Source organism: Humulus lupulus, chromosome 2 (assembly GCF_963169125.1).
Source record: "Humulus lupulus chromosome 2, drHumLupu1.1, whole genome shotgun sequence".
NCBI classification, from domain to species: Eukaryota; Viridiplantae; Streptophyta; class Magnoliopsida; order Rosales; family Cannabaceae; genus Humulus; species Humulus lupulus.
Window position 1 is genome coordinate 69,009,871 of NC_084794.1, and position 6,000 is coordinate 69,015,870.

Genomic DNA, 6,000 nt, shown 5'->3' on the forward strand with positions numbered 1-6,000 from the left:
AAGCATTAAACTAGTTGCGACTACAAGAGCCCCACGTGGGACACTACAAGAACAACAAAGTTAATATCCCAATGAAAAAGGATTCACAAGACAAAAACAAAGAAAAGAAAAAAAAAGAAAAAGAATCATTTAATCATTAGCAAAGCAAAAAGTCTATTGTTCCATTAGAAGCAAAAACATACATGAACTTAATGAGACAACTAAAGCTAGAACCCAATATGATTAATTTGTCCCCTGTTTTAGACTACTATAGTTCATATAGTTTATTTTGTTATCATACACACTTTTTCTTATGTGTATGTATATAAGAATCATCACTCAACATCATACAAAAATATGTAGGTCAATATTTGTTTATATAAACACATCATTATTGAGATTTATTGTAGAAAACGTTGAACAAACATATATATATGGACATATAACGGCATTCAATGATAAATAAGCAATCTTAATAAACAATATCTTGCTCCTAAAAAACAGAATATATATTATTTATAATTATGCCAAGCACTAACATTTCTAACTCTAGAAATTAAAAAAAAAAAAAAAAAAGAGCTATTATTATTAGCCAATAGTCCAACATCACTAAATAATTGTGCCATACAACTATGGAGCTTTTTGAGTAGCTTGAAAAAACTAAAGGCAATGAATGAATAAATATTTTATTACTCTACAAAGAAAAATATCATACTAAAATTTTATTACTCGACAACATGAAAATTGGTCTCTAGCCATAAGAACAAGAATGAGGCCAAAAATTTTCTTCTATTTTTTTCTTCATTTAGTTTTAAATGTTTGTCAAAGTTATGCAGAACAAACTCATTAATCTCAACCAACAACAAATAATAAGTCTATAAAATGAAGAGAGAAACAAATAATAAGTCTATAAAATGCAGAACAAACTCATTAATCTCAACCAAATCTAGTTCATTTGGGGCATATTGGTATTCAAATTGAGTGAGTTACCACAATCATTTTTTACCAAATTGAGTGAGCTTATTTTAACCAAATTGTAAGTTTGTTTTAAATCATTACCTGTTAACTATCATTTCCTCTCCTACACCAGTGGCCAGACACAGTGAACCAGCTACTCGCGTAGCCATTTTCTCAAGTGGAAGGGTCACCATTGGAAGACCAGCCCATAGAACATCAGTGCCTGTGGTGTGCGCATTGCATAATGGCCTACTCGGGCAGAAGCCATAACATCAAATGTCAAAATAAAGTTACATATTGTATTGTACTAAGATAAATACACTTGAATAATAAAAAAATCGTAAAAAAAAGTATTAAGCATGCTTACGTGTCCAAGAATAAATCTGCTAAAGCACTGCGCTTGATATGCTCACCCTTCATGGCAACATATGTGAAAATAATCTGATCTGGTTGTACACCTCTTTGAACAGCATCTGGAACACCAATAGTTTATCAGTTACTAATTTACACAACAAACCTGCTTGTAATCATTTACAAAGTAACAATGAGGAAGATGGACAATCTTTTCTGAATACATATGACTGAATTGAGAAGGTGACACAAACTGTAATTGGGAATGTCGAAGTTAGACATCAAACAGGAAACAAAATAAAATTCAATAAAGGTCAGGGGTTACAAACTCTCCAACCTCATCAGTAACTAGGTAATGTATATAGTCCGCGCCTGTAGTTCCAGGAAATCGCATGTAAGAAATCTGTATAGGGGCCTGTATAACCATTAAGATTGACAAGGATCTGTATTTTATCCTCGTTAATCATCCTGGAAATCATATCAGATGACATGGATGAGACATCTATAAAATGCTCCACTTCTGATTGGATATGCAGCCTCCATTCAGATCCATCATTTGCACTTAAGGCTTAGCAAAAAACCTGCCAACAGATTTGTTTAAGTGCATGGTAGTTGAAGGAAATGGGAAAATTCATTAATCTTTGGAACAATCAACCAACCTCAACATTCTCTCTATCATGCATACCAAAGACAGAACCCATCGGATGAGACAGAGGATGGTTACCAAAGTCGCTGCTAAAATACCTGAATTCGAAACCAGTAATAGCGAATGAAAACAGGCATAGGTAGTATGTACATACAAAGGAAGAGAGAATATATATCTCAAACTTACCCGACCCTTAGCCTTTTACTTCCACCTTCGCTCTTTATGGGCAAGGCTGCTGGATAATTGAACGAAGGAAGAGAATAACGAGATGCAATGACAGAGCAGTGTGCAACATATTTACGACTACAAGACCAAAAAGACAGTAAATAAAGTGAACAGACTACTACAAGACCAAAAAAGACAGTGAATAAAGAGAACAGACTAATGCAATATATAGGCAATAGAATACTTACCTTATCTCCAGTGCAAGCATTGGATCAATTGAATAGGCTATTGCATGGAAAGGTTGCACACTAGGAATAAGAGACATCTAAAAGAAAAGATTGAGTGATTTAGAGTGGAACCTGACTGGTAAAGTGGTAATTAGAATCAAATTAAACAACACAAAACCTTTACCTTTATCTGTCTTCTCAGAATTCCATCAACTTCAATAAACTTATTTTCACGATCATCCCAATCAGAAACACACTGGAGAGTGGCACAAATGCAAATATCAGATTAGATAAACCAACGGCGAATAGTAATAAAATCCAGACAGTTTCACATAGCAATATAAGAGTACAGCATAGAAACTATAGGCTAAGTCAATAATGTGTAAAAATGTACACTATTGAATTAAAAGTGCATTTTCCAAACAGCAAAAAGGAATGGTCGTTTCACCACACATGAGGCCTTTAATTTCACAAAAACCATAATGGTTGTTTCACCACACATTGCTTCAGGGAGAAAATGAAAACTCCGGTAAGTAAAACTGAAATTCCCCAACAAAAACATATAAATAAATTGGGCAAATACTAATTCCAAATACGTAACAAAGAGATAGATTTTACCCAATCCATTTCAGAGACTCCAATAGAGAATGTGTTATGGCTGGAGTGAAGAGGCACTTTGAGAATGGGATGTTGGATGCTATTGCAGGGGCAAACACAACATTTAGAGACTTAGCAGCATCAGTGGCATCAAATCTGAATATATTATCCCCTGTTGGACAATATAAAAATAGGTCCCCAAATTAAGATCAAGTGGCAGTTAAAAGAGATTGAGTCGATTGGGCAACTGGGTATTAACAGAGCAGAGCTAAAACATAATTAATTCTAAGAAAACAAACTAGCACAAGGTATAGACTTACAGTCATGGACTGAACAACCCAACTAGCTATTATCATGTACATGTTATTTTCAAAACTGGGTTGTCAATTTTGATGGCTAGCAAAATTCGCTAATAATCTCACTATCAAATACAAACCCTATTAAAAAAATTTGTAAAGTAGACAAATCACATTGCTAATAATTATAGAAAGAAAAACAACCCTAACTTAAGGATACCAAGTCAGTAAAAAATAAACGAAGAAGGAAAAGAGAATATTACCAGTGAAAACGATGAGATTGGGTTTCTCGGCAAGGATCATGCAGTGGATGAAGGCGGAGGTGTTGAGATCAGAGCAACCCTTCTCCTATCTTGGGAACACATCAAGACAAGGAGTGGACTTTCCATCACCAAAGTGCATCAAGATTCTTCTGTGATATGTTGCTTGAAAGGTTGAGTTCAGAGAGATTCCTGTTTTCTTCTTTAACTCGTTGCAGTTTTTCTTCCATGCCATGTTGGCGCATCTCCAGGTCATTCAACATTTGGAGCCCGTTCTTCAGTTCTAATGCCAAGGCTCTTTGGTCCTCTTAAGATTTAGAATGCAACTTCTACAGAGCTTGGAGCGTTGCTTCAACTTGTAGAAACCTTGAGTGCTCCTCTTGCATCAGGGTCTGAAATTTATTTAATTCATCATTTTTTTCTGTAAATTGTTGGTCTTTCCTAGATATCTTCTACAACAAATCATCTGCCTCTGATTGCAGAGTTTGGTTTGATCTCTCCAACTGAACACACTGTTCTTCAGCATTTTTCAATCTAGCAGCTCCCATTAAAATTTCATCATTCAGGCGTTCTGCATTCACTTGAGCTTGAGAAATTTCAGCTTCCATCATAGCAATAATCTCCTAGCACTGCTTGTACTGAAGTGCTGCAGCTTCTTTCTCAGCATTCAACCCAACGACAACTTTCTTTAGTGCTTCAACTTCAGCTTCTGCTCTTTCAATTTGCTCATTAAGTAACCTGGCATTTTCCTCAGCAAGTGATAGTTTAAATTCCAAAATAGAAATTTTCTTAAGACAATATTTGTACTGAACAAGCCCAGCTTCTTTCTCAGCCTCTAATCTACAAAGTTCTTGGTTAAGATTCTGACATTCAGCTTATGCCCTTAGAGCTCGTTCATTTTGCCCCTTTCCTTCCTCTTGTGCTTGAGATAACAGATTCTCTAGGATAGATATCTTCTCTAAACACTGATTGAATTGAAGAAGACCAGTATCTCTCTCAGCTTCTAGTTTTGAAAGGGATTCCTTCAATATTTTGATTTCGATTTCAGCTTTGCTTGCTCATTCATCTAGCAAGCCAACATCTTTTTGTGCATGCTTAAGTTATCTATCCATATTAGATAACTTCTCTACACTTTGCTGATATTGAAGAAGGAGAGTATCATTTTCAGCTTGCACCTTTGCCAAAGTTTTCTTTAAAGTTTGAACCTCAGTTTCAGCTTTTGATGCCCGTTCAAACTCAAATAGGACCTAGTTTTCCAACTTCTGGCTTCCAGTTGACATCTGCGAAACACTACCGAAATTTTGTCCACTCTCTTATGCTACAGATAAACTTTGGTCTTTTTTCGTCCTTTCGTATGCAACCTTTGGGTTTTCTGGCACTGCTCCTTCTAAATTAAACATCTCATGCAGCTGTTTTAGACCCCTTTTGCTTATCCCCAAGTCAGAGTCTTCTAAATTTCCACCTGTGCTTTTCACTGTAAATAAGTCGATTGATGGGTATTGTTCAATGTAAATTTCCACCTCTGAAAGTCCACTTGCCGTATCTTAAACTCACCATTGGACCCAAATCTGAGCTTCTTTTGATGATGGGTATTTTTCGGTTGGGCAGCTAAAACACCTGTCGAAAGCAAGGACACTGAAGCTATTAACAACATCACAAACGTTATACTAAGATTGAAATAAAAACCTCAACAAGCTAATAACAAGATATTATACAGATTCTTTACAAAATAAAAACCAGAAATGTATATAATTTGACAATCAAAATTATTTCAAAATATAATCTAAACAATTAAGACATTTACCTTACGGTTTCAGTGAACTGTGAGACTCGTCCCGTGTCCTTGAGTTAGAAAGTGGGGTTGAGAAGAAAGTTGTCGATGGAGGGCTGGAACAGGGTGAACGACTGTCGAGATGAAAGCTGTCGATGGAATAGAGTGGAAGGTCGTCACCGAAGATGAAGAGAGTCCTCGCACATTATTGGGAGAGGGGGAAATGGGTCAAACTGCCGATGGAGTTGTTGATGGATGACTGCAACCGAGTGAGAGAGGGAAATTTGCTGAATATAATCAATTGAGAAAGGGAAAGTTGAGAGAAATGATGGAGGGTTCAGAGAAAGGTGAGGGTTCAGAGAAACGATGGACGAGAAATATTGGGTGAAAAAATGCTTTTACATTAATTGAGTTTTTTTTTTGTTTCCCTCCATTTTAACTTTACCCAGCCATTTTTTTTTTTGGTTTCCCTCCATTTTAACTTTATACCTATTATAATACTTTTCCAATTAGCTTATAATTATGTGTTATAAAAAGAGGTATTTTGTGTAGTGCCCGTCACGGAGTCCATCACTATATCTTCCCATTTCCATTCGGGAATCTCTAACGGTTGCAATGTTCCAGTGGGTCTCTGGTGTTTGGCCTTAACTTGTTGACATGTAAGACATTTTGCTACAAATTATGCTATGTCCTTTTTCATTCTTGGCCACAAGTATATTGTCTTGACATTGTTGTACATCTTGGTCAACCC

General features: G+C 35.9%; 1 long non-coding RNA gene across 1 annotated transcript; it reads right to left on the minus strand.

Moving 5' to 3' along the window:
- Positions 1-2,112: 2,112 nt before the first annotated feature.
- Positions 2,113-2,584, minus strand: LOC133816089 (uncharacterized). The gene is made up of 3 exons (XR_009885006.1): positions 2,510-2,584; positions 2,347-2,423; positions 2,113-2,236 (listed from the first exon to the last, which is right to left on the minus strand). It is a non-coding gene; the product is annotated as an uncharacterized LOC133816089 (long non-coding RNA).
- Between the last annotated feature and the right edge of the window lie 3,416 nt (positions 2,585-6,000).